This window comes from Solenopsis invicta, chromosome 10, assembly GCF_016802725.1.
Source record: "Solenopsis invicta isolate M01_SB chromosome 10, UNIL_Sinv_3.0, whole genome shotgun sequence".
Taxonomy (NCBI): Eukaryota; Metazoa; Arthropoda; class Insecta; order Hymenoptera; family Formicidae; genus Solenopsis; species Solenopsis invicta.
In genome coordinates, this window is record NC_052673.1 from 10663954 (window position 1) to 10683375 (window position 19422).

The 19422-nt window shown below is 39.6% G+C and overlaps 1 protein-coding gene and 1 long non-coding RNA gene across 7 annotated transcripts in view; one reads left to right on the forward strand and one right to left on the reverse strand.

The window, feature by feature from the left end:
• Window positions 1–1543, reverse strand: part of LOC120358908 — a 35641-nt gene extending 34098 nt beyond the window's left edge. Inside the window, exon 1 of the long non-coding RNA XR_005575783.1 lies at window positions 1002–1543. This is a non-coding gene — a long non-coding RNA (uncharacterized LOC120358908). The remainder of the gene's footprint in view (window positions 1–1001) is intronic.
• A 120-nt stretch (window positions 1544–1663) lies between these two features.
• LOC105194984 (serine-rich adhesin for platelets) overlaps window positions 1664–19422 on the forward strand; it is a 74303-nt gene continuing 56544 nt past the window's right edge. For 3 of the 6 annotated variants that reach the window (XM_011160148.3, XM_011160175.3, XM_026137657.2), the window contains exon 1: window positions 1666–2077. The gene's annotated coding sequence lies outside the window, so the exon portion shown is untranslated. Of the gene's footprint in view, window positions 2078–19422 lie in introns of all 6 variants that reach the window. The other 3 variants (XM_039454693.1, XM_039454694.1, XM_011160185.3) reach the window with 2 other exon arrangements.

Below are 19422 nucleotides of genomic sequence, written 5' to 3' on the forward strand. Positions count from 1 at the left end.
ATGTATGCTCTTAAATAATTGAATATTATGACAAATAATTTTTTTAATTTGTTTGTTAATGATCGTTAACCTTCGATTGATTACATTTGAAAATAAAGGAACTCGTCCACTTTTATATTTTTAATATTGTATCTTTTTATTTTATCAATATTCTAAAGCCAGATATATTGAAAATTTATAATTTGATTACGTTTTTTGTATCGTTATCCAATTTATAATAGTACGCGAATAATTTTCATTGTCCATACACCCAGAGAAAAGTATGTTTACAATAAATTGATGAAATCATTTTTTTAATTTGGGTTTTTCAAGTTAAAGTGAAAATACCTCTAAAGAAAGTAAAAATTTATTTGATTTCGAGAAATGATGATATTAGTCTTTTTTCAAACAAATAAATTGAAATTATTTATTGAAATTATTTGTTTCATTTAAACAAATAATTTTTTTAATTCAAAGAAAGTATACTAATAGAAATGTAAGAAATAATTTAGTTGTCCTGATTTTTAAATCAAATATGTTTCTTTTATTTAAAAAAAGACTTGCATTGCAAAATTACTTTAATTCTAATAAAAAGCACACAGCCAAAAAATTTCTTCAAATCAAAGAAATTTTTCTTTAATCATGTAGTAATGCAAATTTCTTTGATTCAAACAAATTTTTTTAATTTAAATAAAACTTCTCTGAGTGTATTAAAAGGTCAGATTTGTATAAACATAATGTAACACATGTATAAGTAATCAACCTTGAAATTGAACGCCATAACCTCTGATTTGCACAAGACCATCTCTCACAATAACGTTGATCGAAAAGAGAACCGAATAACTGTTGCTACGCATTTATCGCGTGCACTTTAATAAATTCCAGCTGGGCGAAGCTGTATCGATATCGCGAAGTGCAAGGATATGGATATGGCAGCTACTTTTTTTCATACAGCACTCTGTCGCGGCGACAGATGATGGATACGCGTTTATCGGCCGAATCAGATCTTACACGGGACTTACTCTGGAGCGTAACGCGAGATTATCCTCTCGTCCTCGTTTCACACTCGTCCTTGTTCCGTTCTCGCGTACCTACACATTGTTACACGCGTGAACGGAGGTATCGTAGCATATATTTTCGCGCGGGCTACCGTACGCGCGCCCCGGATCTTCTTCAACAAAGAACCTTCGAAACTCCGCGCGCCGACAACAACGACGACGACGACGACGGTGGCGATTGACGCGGTCGTTCTTCGTCGCGGGAACATTGACGGCCGTTCGGCTTCATTAAGCGAGAAGCAGAAAGTGACGAATTGTTATGAAGTTAACGAGATAGGTCGAGGATGAGGAGGTATGTAACGGCCGTAAGAATGGGAAGCCGCCGCGGGAAGCCTCACCCTCCTCCTTCCCGCCGCTGCGCCACCTTCGTCTTCTCGTTCGGCCTCGACCCGTACAAAAGTTCGTCGAGGTTGCCCGCGTACGAGGCGACCCGAGGACGGCCGAGTCGAGCCGAAGGCAGGCCGCGCTCACCCGCCGCTGCGACGAGCGACGGCGCCCGTAAACGTCGAGCAGTCACGAGGCTCGCCGAGCCGCGGCGTAAGTAACCGAAGTCGCGGCCACGACCAAACAACCCCGTCCGCTCAGTTCCTCACGGTAAACCGGCTCGGTCGGTTCTCTCGATTCGTCTCTCCGCGTCCCTGTCTGTCTCTCTCTCTCTCTCTCTCTTTCTTTCTCTCGCGCGCTCTCTCTTTCTCCGTCTCTCTCTCCTTCTCTCTTCCGCACTCAGAACGGAGAGCGTTCTTGATCTCTCGCGCGCCTCGGATTCCGCGACTAACGCAACGCCAGCGGCAGTGATACCCGGTTCCATCGAGCGGCGAGAGATCGTGCGCTCGTCGTCGTCGTCGTCGTGATCGTCGTCCGCGTTTTCCTGCACCGCCGGATTCAAGTGCGATCGATAAGTTGGTTTTGACAAGCGCACGGACCCGGTGAAGAAGCAGCCAGCCACCCGCTCGCCCGCCATAGCTCCTCGTCGCTCCGCAGGAGAGGATCGCCCCCGTCTGTGGATATTTACTCGACGCAGGGAGCCTCTCGCGCAAAAGGTAAGTGAGAGAGATACCCGCGAGGGATCTGCGTAAATCGCGCGCGCGCGCGAGAGTTTAGAAAGGCGTACGAGCGAGCGTGTCTGCGTTCCGGGAAGACGACGAGAGATCGTACGCGATTCTCGTCTCTCAGCGCACGTAAGCTACCGTGTTAGCCGCTGCGCCCTCCGCGTCTGACCCAAATCCGCGCTTAATTCGACGTCGCGCGACGACGTCCCGGTATGCGTATTGCGTGGCGAGGCTCGAAACGCACAATGCGATTGCCGCCGAGTGGCGGCGGCGGCGCCTGGCCAGGAGGGGTGTCTGGCGCGCCGCGCCGTGGGCGTTCGGCGACAAGGGCGGAAACGAAAATCCGGCGTAAATTTCCATCGCTCCTATCTTCCGTCGCTCTCTTTCGCAGAGAGGCAGACGTTTCTCGACGGTCGAGCAGCAGTCGTAGGTTAGTCACAGGTAGGAATGCAGACGAGTCTCGTATATGGCATGGCGATTGGGCGGATTGATCGTATCGCGACGTGACGAAAGAGAGACGTCGAGTCTCTCGCTGATAATTTCTTTTCGTCTCTGATGTAACCGAAGTTTCGATTAACTCGCGGAAACAACTGTTCCTCGTTATTTGACCAGCTGTGTGAGAATACGTGCGTGCGTGCGTGCGTGGAAATTGAGACGCTCGATTTTCGGTATGCAACGGGGAATCGCACCGCTCGCGACAGCTCCGCTGCTGGTCGCCAAGTTAGGCAAGCCCAGGCTCGCCGATTCGCAATCCTTTCCGATTATTGCATACCCGCATAGATGCGAAATTGTCCGCGAGGAAAAGGAGAAAACACGCTCGAGCGAGGAGTCACAGTGCTAACAAGCGACACACGCAGGACATTTTAATAAATTCCGGCTACGCGTATACGAGTGGTACATACGAGTACGTCTTGTTCGTCGACGACTCGACGCCGCTGCGCGGGTCACCGGTCTTCGTATAAAACGCCGGCGCGAATGTTATTACGGTGGTTGATAATTAACGATTGCAGATTGGACGGATGGTGCCGTCGTCGCCGTCGTCGCCGTCGCCGCGCGGCTCCGTTTGCGTGCGACGTGTCGTGCGAACGTGTTTCCATTAGCACAACCCGGCGCTCGAGTATGTTTCGCGTGTTATTTTGGCGTGTTACATAATAGACTCCATTAAAGCGGAGTTGATTTATAACGGCGCGGTTTGCGAAATAATTCCGCAAACCGCGACACGCGAGCTTGCCGATATTTCCACCGCGAAAACGATGTGTTTCTCGTCGCGAGAAGCGTCACGTATGCGGGAAGTCCAATTGCGCGGTGGCGCAATTAAATTTATTCGGAATGACAGCGCGAACTTTTTTTTTTTTTTTTCTTTTAGTTCAGAACGTAGGCATTCGAATTGCGAACGTCCGAGGAACATTGCGAAAGCTTTCAAGTCCGATTTCTATCAATGTAAATGAACTTTATCTCGGTTTAACCGTTTTTCTTTTCCAGTTCCAAAAATTAAAAAACGATAAAGAGTGAACTAAAGCAAGATGAAAATCAGAGTTGTGGACATGTACGCGCAAAACATGTACAAATGCTCTACGCGTACGCAATGTAAATTGTGTAAACTATGTTTTATGTGACTTACCTGCGTAAACAATAATCTACGGAAAATTCGGATGTAATGTGTCATCTAAGTAAACAATAACTTTTCGCTGCTCTTCTAGTCTGAACGGGTCACTCGTGCCTGATAATGTTTTTGAAAGGGTTTTTGTGATCTAAAAAGAATCTAAAAAATTTCTGGCATACTCTTCCAACATTTCAGAATACGATTTCACAAATTGTTTAACCCGAAATCATTTTGTTACTTTTGTGTTCGAATTTGAGGCAAAATAATTCAAAATTGAAAATTTGTCTGGGTTTTCAAATTCCCGTTTAGATCACGGAGGTTTAATATCCACAGGATATTTAGAAGTAATGAAAATTATGTTGTTTTTTTGTTAATTTTTAATTATATGTTTATTTTATCAATACAATTAGATATATTAACAAACTTATAACTTAAGTACTTTTTCTGTATTATATTATTAAATTTATAATAACTTGCATTGCTTGTATTATCTACATGAAAAAGATTCGTGTAAACATAACATAACGTAAACAATACGTGAATGATTCATGTAGACTGCACTCCTGTTTACGGCACAAATCTGAATAAGTTAATTTGTATCGATAGAGAATGGACAATTGTAAATCTTCAATTTTTTTTTAGGTGTTCTTTGGAACTCTTTGTTTCTCAAACGTGTCAACTCAAGTCAATTAAAATTTAATGCAATGTAAATAATTTGTAATAATTCCGTAAATAATCAGAGAATTTACTACCTGAAAAAATCAGGAAAAATTAATTGGAAATTTTTAAATCTTGGATTTCATGAGACTTTATCGATATTCTGAAAAATTAAAAAAATTTTTTTTAAATTTAAATTCTATCTCTTTCTAACAAAATTGTTTCTTTGATCTTTTGTTCTTGATAATACAAATTATCGACAATGAAAAAGCAATAAATGGCATGTACATTTGCGTACGTAACTTACAAATTTTTATAAAAAGGTTAGTGACAATATTATAGAAGAGAATAATACACATTGTTATTGTAGACAAATGATTATATGTCGTTTAGTTTATAAAATATTTTTCTTTACTTTCTCAAATTTAATGATCAAAATACAAGTGGCTTTTCTTTGTCGTTGTATTATTAAGGAACGTTAAAAGGTATAATAAAATAAATTTGTTTCACAGAGCTGTAGTAAAAAGCTCTCGTATCTGAAATTTTGAATAAAAGTCTTAGAAAATTCGAGAATACTCAGAGAATTTTTTAATAAAATTTAAGTAAACACCTTGATAATCAGATAAGACTATTTTTGCTCTCTCTCTCTCTCTCTCTCTCTCTCTCTCTCTCTCATATTTGTTTACATCTTGGGATAAGAGTTTCGCGTTTTCACCCGAGTATTATTCATCATTTTCTCGCCGCAACGATAGAAAGAAATAGCCTGGGGACACTTTGGATTATTTAACAGCCTGTCTGTCTTATGAGATAGATATCTCGGCGTGTCTATCGTCAGGTTAATATTTACGTGACGATGAGATCGTGTAGATCTCTCCCCGTGGCCTCACTCCGAAAAAAATTCCTGTTATCGCCACATCTCGTTTATATTACAGCTCGATCGAGTGTCGATGACACACGTTCGGTTTCCGTGGCGATCCTCAAATTGCCTCCCCCGAAATTCCGTCGAAATCCGCAGACGATTTCGACCGCAAACGATTCTTCGTCGTGTCTTCTAACTGCACGTTGCGGCGCGGAGCTTATCGATCTACCGGTGAAAGTGACGCTTCTCGGTATTTGATACAAATTTAGAAAGCCGCCTGTGCCATTCGCGTCTTTATGCAAATGGCAGACTTCCTCGCTGTCTCATTTCAAAAATTTTGGGCTTTATGGATATATTCCGGATACACGTGAAAGTCTATCGCACATGTATATTGAAGAATACTGCAAAAAAAAGTGCGAGACACTTCTAAAGTTTACGGTCGAAGCGCCTATTCGCTTTCCTCGAGTTGTAACATAAAGTGTTTTAGTATTTAATTGAATGTTAGCGTACATAATACAGTGCCGAGGCTGATATTAGTGCCGACTGCGCATTATATATATAATATATAATTTCTTATTCTACAAAACTTGTGCGCTCGGCTCCGCTCGGCTATAATCCCGTAGCCGCTGCGCGTCGTTAAGAACGCGTATCGCGCGTTTTTCTCCAGCACCGTAATCGACGCGATTTGCTCTACATGCGGAACACAGGTGGAGGAAACGCGTCGCTTCCCGTTCTTTATATCCCAGCGCCGGAAATCCCAACAATCGTAATGCGCGAGCAGGTAGAGAGACAGGAGAGGAGAGGATGGCCGCCGCCGCGCCGGTAGAAATCGATGATTCGCTCTAGCCGTTTGTTCGTCCGCTTTTGATAGTCACGGAGGAAGTCGGACTGTCGCGCTTTCACGACCATTGTACTTTCGTCGGCATATCCCCTTGAAGGAATCCATCGATGCCTTCTTGATGCCTCTGCGTCGAATATTTTTGTTCGAGTAAAAATTAGTTTCGCAGGGAAGGTCGATGCACGAGAATGACCGTGCAAGGACAAAATATATTGAACGGGCGATTAATTAAACGCGCGTAGTGGTACGCAGTAGACTGACTCGTCGGTTCCTGGATGGCAAAAGCGCTAATAGACTTAATGCACTTGGCAATTATTTCTTCTTACGGCGGTCTTGAGCAGCGCGGCCGTATATCCGCGCGACACGGTCACATTGTAAACGAATCAGCTGCAACATAAATAATAATTCGCTTTTTCGAATATCCTGTTGCGCGGATTCAAGATTGTCGTGTTAACCCTTTCAACCCTGAACTAATTCTATAAAAAAAAAATTTTTTTTTTATTTCTAATGTTATGAAGATGGTATCTGATTTTTTTTTCATAATTTTTTTATTAACGTTTTTGAAAAAAAATCAAAACATTGTTGCTGTTGTTGTGTTTAAATATCGATCAGTCTGAATGGATCTGTTGCCTCAAGACAATGACGGGTGCGAAAGGATTAAGAATGTTTTAGCTGTACGAGCTAAAAGTTATCAAAATTTAAAAACTGAATGTTTCTTGAGTTTATTCTTCTTTTTTCTAATCAACAACAAAAAATTTGGATTGTTGCATTAATAATTTGAAAATAAACAAATAATAAACATTATCTTTCAAATCACTTTTAAAATGATTAATTATTAAACACAAAAACGATATCCCCTAGAGTCTACTCTACTATTGAACATCACAATTATTTTTTATTTTATTGTCTGTAATTAATTTTTTAACTTTTGGAAATTCTTAGCAATTTTAGCTTTTCAAAAGTTAGCAGCATTGAAAATTGTTATCCTTTGTTGCAAGCTACACACATAACAAATAGCAATGGCAATAATAAACGTATCTTCTTTCCGTGCCATACTTTAGGATCACTTACACGCAAGTGCGTTTTCAAGTGATAAATTCAAAAGTTAGCCTTCTACAGTGGCTCACCTTCTAAATTTTATTCGACTCAAGTATCTATATATAGATCACCCGCGCATGAATTAATCGATCGAACGCAGCCGGCATATCAAATTATACGTCATTATAATTACTCGTTCGCATTTGCATTCGCCATTTTCTCCCAGTTTAGAAAACCGGTTCATCGTCGCCGAAGTATGCGTACGGGCGAGCGACGCGAGACGCGAGGCTCGCGCTTGTCTACTTTCTTGTTATCGCCGATTTCAGCCGTTCTCGACGACAGCGAGCGATGTGCCGCGAGGATGCCGCGAGGATGCCGCGAAAGATGATGAAGGAGGTGCGCGTCGCGACTAACTTTCTCTGCGTCGGTGGTTTGCTACCAAGCAGATTTCCATCCAGCACACCCGCTGCGTGTTTTAATTCTTGAGTAATGACGCGAGTCCAGGCCCTGCGATTACAACGGAATTTCGTAATCCGCGAAGCTCTTTCCTCGGCGACTCGTTTAATATCACGCGCAAAATACGTCATTTTGTGCGATTACGCACGAAATAATTTCAATCTTTTAGAATTACGAAAAAGTGAGATTATATATACTGGGAAAAGAAATTTGTTAAAAAATTAAAGTGTTTAGTCCAAGACGATCAACTAAACATTCGATTCAATAATTCATTATTTGCACAAAATAGGTATAGTTCATTTATATCAACCATTCAAATGTTCTAACCAAGAATTAATTAAACCAACTCAAATAAATATTTTGGTTTTTCAACACTTTCTCAGTGAAAATATGTACATGATACACGGAAAGAACTGCTTTGCTATAGCACTTAAAAATTTTAATTTGAAAATAATTGTTAGATTATCAAAATAATCATGTTGAATATTCTTTGAATATTTATTTTGAAAAAAGCTAATGTCATTTCTTAAAATCAAATAAATTATTTTTCTCAAAGATATTTTCACTTTAATTTAAAAAAAAAACTAAGAGAAACGATTTCATCAATTTAAACATAACTTTTTTCTGGGTGTACAAACATGATTTTCTAAAAATCGCGCGGTATTTATAAATAATATCTCTATATTAATAATGACTAAAAATTAAATTTTTATAAAGTAAAAGGAATAATAAACGCCAATCTAAAACGCTAATTCTTTAGATATTTTCAATTTAGAGCAAAAAAGTTTGTAAAAATTTGTAAAAACTAAACTTTTAAAATAATTCTTCAAGTTAGAATACTCTCTTCAGCAAAATCGTTCCTTTTTCAATTTACATACTTCAATATTCTTCTTTATTGTAACAAGATAATATCATTGACGATGTTACGACCTGTCCAATTAACCTCTGCTGTCTCAAATTTAGTCACTTGCTCTCCAAGAGTTTTCGGCAGCCTTAAGAGAGCGATGTAACGAGCGATACGAGCAAGAGAATTAGCTAGTAATGAGGTTAATCTTAATTTGATGGGGCATAATTACATAATAAACTAAATGTTAAGGTTGTTTTGTCTTTTCTCCTTTTTGAGTTGTCGAGTATATCCGTTAGAGCGAGTAATATACGACTAATCCGCAGGCATAAATTATTTTAATGTTCTTATACCGCGTAACGGAAACTTGAATGAAAATTACGTCCGTTCTGGCAACGCGTGATTTACAGAATTTCACTCTTTCTTGCCGTCAACGTATCATTACTCCGCGAGTTTTCTTGCGCGCGGGTCACGCAAGTCTAATCATCACAATGATAAATCGTGGATCTTGGCAGAACGAAAGAGTGAAATCTCAAGATCCACATCGCACGTCCATCTTCATCGAGAAACCGTACGATCGTTCGTTTGTCTCTCTCCGTAAGACGGGGAATTTTTTTTTTGAAGGTTAATCTCAGCGGGACAAATGTCGCGATTAGGACACTTCACACGAAATCGCGCATGAAAGTTATTTTTTTTTTTTGAGGTAACGCGCACGAACAATGGAGCCGAGATAAACTTGGGAATGCTTACCGGAGTGAACTCTACGCGATGCGCGCCTCCGCGTTGCCTAAGAGCTTTCCCCTCGTTTTTGTGAAAATGACCCCCTTCTCACAGGTGACTGTTCACTCTCCTGCGAGGAAATTCTCAATGAGATAAAAGAAACGTTCACACGCAGTCCGTCTCCCTCTCGCGTAGTATTTTCTGTCTCTCTTTCTGACCTCTATAACATGGGATCTTGATTCCAAGCGCGTACGCGTCGATCATTTCAGAGTAGAATGACTCTTAATTGAATATTTTAATTCTAATAACTTTTAAATCTTATATACTTATATAATTAAATTGTAGTTGCGACAAAAAAATAAAAAGTCTATTTTCACTTTTCACTCGTTCACGTATCCATGACGTATAATTTTTTCCGCATCGAACATGGAGAAACCTTCGCCTTCGGCACTTTGTTCAACGGGAAAGATGATACTGGCGTGGGTGTAGACATGGCTAAATCCGTTGTTCGTATCGGCTGTATAATGCTCATTGCATGCACAGATAAAAAACAGAAACAGACAGACATTCAGAAATTACATTTGTGCGATGAGTTTATCCTATTCACATGTGGCTTCTCAATCCTTTGTTGGCACGCCAAGCTTAGAATCTTTATTTTATTACAAAACAGGAACTGAGGTAACTATTGGTATAAGAAAAATATAATAATGTAGCTTTTGACGTTTCTCAAAAATTCGTCTGAATATCGTGTCATCGATTTTTGTTTCATCTTTAGATTTCAACGTGAGGAGTGTACAGTGTCATACAGCTACTCTGTGACAATAAGTGTCTAAAATAACATTCTCTCTCTCTCTCTAAAAATATGGAATTTACTACAGAAAAAATTGGTAAAAACTAAGAAAACCTGGCAATTTTAGGAATTTTTTTTTCCCTTAAAAATGATAGATTTTCAGGAAATTTTTTTAGCAATCAGAGAATTTTTTTTGAAAACTACGTTTAAATTCCATTTCTCTATTCTTAACAAAATTATCTCTTTGATCATTTTTCCTTGATAATGCAAAATCAATTAGCAATAAATATGCCATATATATTTACGTACATTAAGATGCTGATAGCATCGTTATTAAATTGACGATTAATTTAATTTATAATATTATTTCAAACTTTAGTTTAATTGTGATTGCATTTCAAGACCGACGGTGTTCGGCACGCAGTTTATAAAAACCAGAGATCGGAAATAACTCATACGACTTTTAAAAATAAGAAAGAGGTTATAAGAACGTATTTGAAATAATAAATACTGAATAACCATTTCATTAGGCACTTGATTCAGCTTCGATAATTGATGCTTCTTCAGCTACTTAAATTTATTTCGAGTTTATAACGAGAATAATTTGCTTCAATCTAATGACATCAAAGCAGGCACGTGTGTACAGCCATGTCGAAATTTATGTTGCATACTTGTCATGACATATTGTCACAGGCGGATTAAACAAGTGATTATCCGTGGCGCCGTTGATTACTTTACGCAACTGTACGCACGCGCCCAGTAGTTAGTAGTCCGCTTCGTACCTACTATCCTGGTCACGTACAGTGTTGATAAAAGCGCGCCGAGTAGGTGCGACACCTGTTACGCGTAGATACGATAATTATAGTCATCGGCCTGTCGTCTGTTATTACGCACGTAGGAATCCGGGTACTTCGAGAATGTAGCGAGAGAGCCGCCGAACGACAGCTGCGAGCGTGTCTCGTCCGTTTTATTGACCGCGAGAATCTCCTAAAGTAACATTCCGCTCGGATATTGCAACTTCAGCTGTTACCCTAGTAAGCGCGTAATTTTATATTGAACAATATTTCTGATATAAAAAGTGTCCACATGACATGTCCACTGCTGATAATATTATATGAATATTGTATGAAGTAAATAATATTATTTAATATTTTATTACTTTAATATTTTTTATTATTGGGAATATTATAACTTTTAAATGTAATAATTATAAAGTTTATGCATTTTTTGCATAAATATTTGCAAAACGTTTTTATAATATTCTACGGATATTATGTAATATACTACGAATATTATGTAAAAATGGACATACATTAATACAATATTCCCATAATATTAAAATAATATTAAAAATATTGAATAATACTGTAAAAACATTGTGTGCTTATAGGGTAACCTTTACTCGGTCGAGAGAGAAGTTCCTCGATTCGAATTAATATCAATCATAATTTAATTGATTGTTTGCCTCTTGATTGTTTCCTAGATCCTAAAAAGAGACCAAAGATTTAAACAACGGAAAATCTGACTTGAGAAAAATGATCTAATGGAATTGCCTCACAATAGTAGTGGCTATAATTAGCCTCTGTTGCAGTTTTCATCGCTAAAATTATCCGTAAATTTGCAAAAATGGTATACTATTAATATAACAGCATCATCTTCTAGCTATTTATATGTAGCGTACGCGCTGCGTGTGAATTGTGCCTTGTCAGTTTAGAATAGCGGTTCTCAAACTGGTTCGTACAGTCATGAGACTTTACTTTGGTGTCGGAACAAAAAGAACACGTTACTGACCGGAATAAATCATGGCAGAAATGAAGGCTTACTCTCCAAACCGCGTACAGCTGTCCGGGGGGAAAAACACATGCGACCGGTGCGCGTGTGCGTGCAATTTATGCAAGAGAGCTGCTCGTCCGCGTGAAAAGAGCTCCGCGATTAACGCGAAGTCAAAGGATCATCGTTGCTTTGAAACGAGATAGCAAGGTGAAACGGCGGAATATCGTACAGAATCTCACCACTGCCGTACGCTTTTAATAAATTTACGATCCCCCTGCTCCCCCCCTCCCCTCTTCCCCAGCCGCTTAAAAAATTAATCCGCGAGGAGGAAGCCGAGACACTTCGGAGACGGAGATAACTTTTCAGCGGAATGCGCGCGGCCAGGCTGCTGCACGTCCCCGATAATACCTTCGCAATCACGCGACACACACGCTCGGTTTGCGACGAGGCCCCTCTTCTATTTTGCTCCTAAGTATCTCCGTGCATAAATCAAACCGCGCGGCCGCGTATCGCCGCCCGCCCGGTGTGGCACGGGTAGATTGAACCACATTCCGGCGTGCGTCGGATGCACTGCACTTACGTGGACCCCGATGTGTATAACCTTTGTCACGGGGCAAGGGGGAGGAGGGGGGAGAGGAAAAAAAATAAATACCGCGACCGGCGCGAAAGGCGACGCGGCAGAGGAGGCGAGAGCGAGAGAGTGCGACGGAATACTTGGACGGCTAGGCCGTAATTTAAATTTAATCTACCGGCGATTAAAGTCTCATTAGGCGATCGGATCAACGATTGGGTACTCGCCAACTGCTCGCTCGATTTAAACGCGTAATGCTTCGCCACCGTGCAATCTGCGGATCGCGTTTCTACTGTGCCGGAGAGGGGTGAACAGTCGATTCTTATTAAAATACCGAGATACCGGCGGATCCTTTTGCAGAATCTACTTCGTTAGATTGCTCGGTATGCCTGCGCAAACAGAAAAACGTCATTCTCCTGCTAAGAAAAGCGATTTCTCACCAGTCTTCTTTTAAGTAACAGTTATTTTTGCAAAGAATATTTCCTTAACAATAATCTCAAAATGCACTTATTATTTATTTGAAACAAGTAATATTTATTTAAAATAAATTTCTGTGTACCCAGAAAATTATATATATTTAAATATTAGATGCTTATTTCAAATATTTCATAAATTTATCGTAAGTATCAAATATATTCAAAATATATTCTGAATTTTAGTAATTTATTACTTCACAATCAAGAATATTAAATTAATTCAATTTGCATATTATTTTGATTTTTCTTTAATTTTATACTATTCTTCGAAAGAGTATAAGTTCTTTTTTTTCAGTACAAGATAATGAATTTTTTAAAATTTGTGATGAGTAGATTTCAAGACAGTTATAAAAAAATATACTTTATTAAAGATAATCACTTACGAGAAAAAAAAAGTAAATTCATTAAACTTTCTTATAGCAATACAACTGATATTTTTTTGTGTGCACAAATAAAATTCTCTTGATATAACATTACATTTACATCATAAAATAAACATGAATGATGTAACTGAAAAAAAAAAAAATCAAACTTATGTAAGAAGGTATTTTTCGTTACAAGAAAGATTGATTTATAAATTGAAAAAGTTACATTTTAAATAAAATTGGTGAGAACATTGAGACGGCAATGCAAATTACTCATATTATTTTAGCTAAATTATTATTTATCTGGGCAGTCCTTTTCCGAGATATTTTTAGCGGTCGCATCCTTTTCACGAGGCGTTCATTAGATCTCGCGGTTTAACAATAGAGCGTAAGCCGTTAAACATTGTGTTGCTTTGAGCAAACGGATCCGTGCGGGTTTCACGGTACTCTTGAATCTTTAGAAGTTAGGCAGGGTCGCACAATACAATCCACGGAAGATTAAATCTTTTGGCAGCTGACAGTAGGCTTTGTGCTTATTTCCGACCGACCTGCTTTAGCTCGTCGAACGCGTCGTCGTAGTCTCTCGTCTCTCGCGGTCTCTCGAGGCGTATTTTTGCTCGTTCGAGGCACTGAGGTGCGCGAGTCTATGAGAGAGCCCTTTCTGCCCATTCAAAACATGTTTTCAACGAGAATAGCGCAGCGTCTGAAAAGTGTACGAGCAGTATGCGCGAACAATGCAGAAAGAAAACCGTAAATTTTCTTATTGGATGGTCATTATGTCAACATTGCTTCATCACGTGCATTTTCCTTCTTGGCAGTACAGCACACAAACATGTTTACTTTCAATTTTATTTATGCCAAAATAATATGTTGCGGATAATTTGGATACCAACTGTGGTAGATTTTCAAGTATCAACTTACTTCGACTTTAAATCATGAACACACTAAATTAGATCAGACATACTATAGATAAATAATTTAAATATTTCTTTTTTCACAGACAGAAATCACTATTAATATATACGGAAAAAACCTATTACGATAATTGGACTAATGCTAAAAGGAAAACTTTTGTTTTATTTTTTTGAAGCTGTACTTTCTAGGCACGTTTTCTTTCCTCCCTCTCTCTTTTCGAAGCGTAATTGCGTACTTCTTTCATTTTAAGTACAGCAAAGTGCTGCAAGCAAGGTGCGGTAAGCAGAACCGATCTTTTTACGCGTTGCGATAAGTGTGTGCCAAATCTGAATAACGTACCTCGTGCACTCGGTCGGGATCGCCGGAGCGCCGATATTACAAGGGGGAAGATGGTAGAGAGTGGAGTAGCCGCAAAAATGCGTCTGTTTAAAATTAATGCTATCCGTAGACCGATAAATCCTCCCGATGCTTCGCGGAAACGCGCGGAAAACGTTGAAAATGAGCCAGTAACCGAGCAAACGAGGACAGCTGAAGCGAGCGATGCGGAACCACGATGCGCCTATCGCGTAAGCGTAGTCCTCGCGCGTAACAATTATCGGCGATAGCCGTTCGTAAACTCGCGGACTCGGTTACGCTGCCTCGCGGCTAAAGACGGTATAGAGGCGTGCTCTCGACTTACTCCGTCGACTCCGCTTTCTTCCGTTTCGATGTTCTCATTAACTTAATGGGCGTACGGCGGGAATACCCATTACACTTCTAAACCGCAAAATTAGATCCGTGACTTTATGGAATGGGTGGTGTCCATTCGATTTTTATTATGCCTCGCCGATACATCAGCCTTTCGACACAGCGGCCTCCACGCGGACGGGATTTCAGCTTTCGACATTTTTGCATTTCCTTTATATGCATATATACAATATAAAAATATTTCAAGATGTGCGTGTATGTATACACGTATAAATCCATGGAAAATTTATATTTCCTTGAAAGCCGCGCGCGTTTCGGACTCGTAGTGTTTCTATTTCTTGCGCCTTCTTCCGCAACGGAATTGTGCTAATGCCGACTGAATAGTTGCTCATTTTGCTAACGTGATCCAATTCAAGTGTGCTCGTATAATCGCTCGTATAATCGTCGCGGCGTCGGCTGTCGTTCTTTGCGGTGCATCCGTCCTCCGCGCCTCCGCCGCGCCGGCCTGTCATTGGCGCGTACCGCGAGGATGTCGTTGACCCCATCCTTAGGATCCTTAAGACGCAAAAACGCACATGCGAGATACCGTTGGCACGAGTCACCGACATAGATGCACCTGTTCCGCGCCGCCGCTAGTGACGATGCAACGCAAGCGGCGGCAGCGAGCGCTCACTCGTTCGCTCGCTTCTTCTTCGCCTCCGCGTTCCGCGCGAGAGGACTCCGCGGAGGTCGCCGATATCGTGACGTTGTCGTTTTAGTCCATCACTCTTCGGCTCGGTGTGAATTACGTGGCCAGCGATGCCACATCGTTGCCACAAAAGAGAGAGAGAGAGAGAGAGAGAGTCACAATTAATGAGAAAAACTAACTTCCACGCGAGTTTTCATCTCAATTTTTAAATGTGCCTACTATACCTACGTGTCGTAACAAATCAGTTACGTATTCGAGTTTTATACAATCTTAAGGATGTATGAGTCGTATCTTAAAACATTACCAAAAATATACAAATTTCGTAGAATATTTTAATATTACGTTCTAGTATCTTTGTGCAATATCTGTGCACTATTTACTATTGGTTTGAAAGTTATTTAATGTTTTGTTTACGTAATTTAATTCTTACGTAAAATCGCGTTTTACGGTACTTATTTACAAGTCTGATGAAGAAATATCATTACCAATTAAATCAAAGTTTTTACATATACTAATAAAACTTTAATAAATATTTGTTCAAAAATTCATTTAGATCCATTTAAAAGTTATTTGTCCAGAACTGAAACAAAATATAAGTAGTAACTTTTGTTGCAAAACTCATTATGAAACCAAATTTTTCATTGTTTTCCTCTTTGCGGCTAGTTTCAGAACCAAAATTCAGATGTTCACGACCAAAATTTTTTTTCATTGATTAGAAAAAAGTAAACCTACCCTTTCGACGAATCTGAAGACAGCTATTACGCACACAAAAAACTAAAAAAATTTTTGATTAGATGAATTTTAAGAACATCTTCGCGCGTTTAATTGTGACGCTGAAGTTTATTTTGAATTCTCGGGCTTAAAAAAAATTTTAAGTAGGTCAAGAAGTTTGCATTTTATTAAAATCAAATGTGAGTTATTTGTTAGAAAAACATAACTGGGAGCCAACGTCGTAAAATAAAATAGAACTTCGCAGTCTAAGTCTCGCGGATCCAGGTGACGAAAAGACTCCCATCGTGTCATGTTGCGTTGCATGGCGTTGCATCGAGCCTCGTTGCGGCGCGGTGCGGCATTCCAGCGCGTCCTTCACCTCAGAGGGAGAGGAGTACTCGCGTTTTATTTTCATGCTTTCGGTTGGCGCTCGTGCAATTGCATAACGGTCACGCGCATACACGCACAGTACGTCCCACATGCATGCGTACGCACGAACGACGACACGTACGCACGAAACAGAAAGAGAGAAAGAGAGAGAGAGGGAGACGCGGCCGCGTGCAGGATCGCTGACTTTTCGCCTTGCTTGCTGCGCGTACTACAACACACGCGTATACGCGTGAATGCGTGCTACTCCCGTTGCGCCCCGTTGCATAAAAATGCGCTCGCGGCCGCAAAGTTGCGTCGCCCTACAACTTAGTGCGCAACGCAGCAGCCGGTAACTCGCTAAAATACGTACTGTCGTTTCAGATAGGCGAGAGCATTTAGCATCGGCGCGCACGCCGGCACGCTTATTCATGCGATTTTACAGCTTTCGGCGCCCGTCAGCGCCGCGCGCGCACGGCTAACGGTACCTCGTAAAATTATTTTGCAAAGCCAGGTAGCACGAGGATAGTCTCGGACTTAATCTTAATCCGGTTGGATCTTATGGTATAATATAGGGCGGAACATGTGCTGGAGATCGCGGCGAAGCCGTTCGTTGTTAAATCACTCGCGCTCGCCTTTACGCGCCTTTACGCGTCTTGCTCCGGCACACTTTTCCAAAATTACACCTCGCCCAAACTGCATGCGTAGCGTATCGACGTTTTCATTCGCGAAAAGTTTATGATCTGATAGCGTAACGAGAGAGCAATTATATTATATATTCTAACGACTTAATGACATAACGCAATAATGTAATAACGCTCGTAGCGCATATTAACGCGTAACTATGTATTAGAAATAAGAACGGCGCGAATTCAGGATCGTCAGCGTTAATTAACACGTTTAACCGCGGCTGTGTATTCCGAAAGCGTACCTCAAAACACGGAAGTGTTTACGGGCGAACTTGTCGCGATTACGACGGCTCGTTTCTTCGCCGAGGCGAACGGCGATGGCAAACGACAGAGCAATTATTCGTATGTACATTCCCTGACCGATCTGCGAACGGCGGAGGTTCCCATGCGCGTAATACGCTCGCTCGTTACGACGCGCATTTCCGCTCGAGCGTAAAGTAAGAAAACGCTTCGGCGTACTCGCTCGCGCGTAAACAGCTGTCGCGCGGAATTGTACGCGGCTTCGTGCTCGGAAGACGCGATGGCGCGGCGCTTCCCGAGTGGATGCGGCCGGTCGATTAACGGATTAATCGCTCGTCTCCGCGCTTTCATCGGCAGCTGACGTGCGCGCCCGATAAATACGACGACCCGTTAAGAACGCTAACGGGAACGCATCGATGTTCGCGACGACTGACGGATCGCGATTTCGCATTGCGATTGACAGATTTCCCTTCTCCCCCTTCCCTCCCTCCCTCCCTCCCTCCCTCCCTCCTTCCTTCCGCCTGTACGAATTTCTTTTGCAGAAGCATCCGTTGTTTCGGCAAGTGCTGACTCTTACGCGAATTTTCTATTGCGTCACATTCTTAGTAGATGGGATAAGAAACAGAGCAGAAATTAATGAAAATTGATTTATATTTTTTCTTACAAGTTGTACATTTTAATTACATTGTTAAATTCGTAGTATCAAAATTCTATCCAATTTGAGTTATTTTTAATCACTCTTATAGGTCTCCCATTGCTCCTATTTAATATGTCGTTAACTTAAACTGAAACAATAAAGTTGAGCAAGTTATTAAAAAAAAGTTATTCAATTTGCATTTAATTTACTATTTACTAAGTGCTTACACTAATACGGACACTACTTACCTTGAAACTAAGCAAAATACGTACCCACATAAATGAGGTTGCTCTTTTAAATACATATTTTGTGTTAAAATAATAAATTTCGACGTGCATAGAAGTTATAACTCAAAGAATTGGTTTAAATTTGATTCTTTAATACTTAACAGTATATGTAATTGAAATTATTATGTATTAAATGGATTAAGCGAATTGATTATTTCATGTTGTAATTTTGTCTTAAAATTGCGAAATTAAAAAAAATTAATAATTCATAAATTGTTATGCCCTAAATGGGTATTAGTAATATTAATTAATTTATTTATTAATCAATTAATTAATTTTTGTCGCAGTATGTCAAAATTCTCAGAGTTCATACATACATAGTGCGATAAGAAAATGACAATAAAACATAACTTTGGTATATAATAGTATGTTACATGTAATTTAATATCCAACTTGGATCTTAAGGAATAAAAATGTGCTATTCTTTACTACGCAACACTTAGATGTTAGAACTGTAGATGTTACAATTAGATGTTGAATTGTGAGAATTTTGACAAAGTAACACAAATTAACTATAATTGAAATTACTAATACTATTATTACCATTAATCTTTTATTATTAGAATTATTAAGCAAGAATAAAGAGTTGAATTTTAATTTTTCAAACCTTGAAACATGCATATTCGATCTTATTGACATATTTCTCGCTCCCACCTCTTCTCTTCTCCGTCCACGAATTTCTTTTGTAAAGTTATTTCATTGTTTCATCAACTGCTGCTGACTCACGCGAATTTCTATTACGTCACATTCTTAGTAGATTGATGAAAAACGGCAAAAATTAATAAAAACTTATCTTAAATCCGCAATTTGATATTTTTTCTTACAAGTTTATACATTTTAATTATACAGTTGGATGTTAAGAAATAAAATATTTTGATCTTTACTATTTAAATTATATGTAACGTGTTATACGTCAAAGTTATGTTTTATCATTACTTTCTTGCATAAATATTTATTGAACTGTGAAAATTTTGACATACTACAAGAAAAATTAACTAATTGATATATTACTTATACCCATTTAATGCATAACAATTTATGAATTGCTAATTTGTTTTATTTCGCAATTTTAAGACAAAATTACAACATGAAATAATCACTTTGCTTATATAAATGCATAACATTT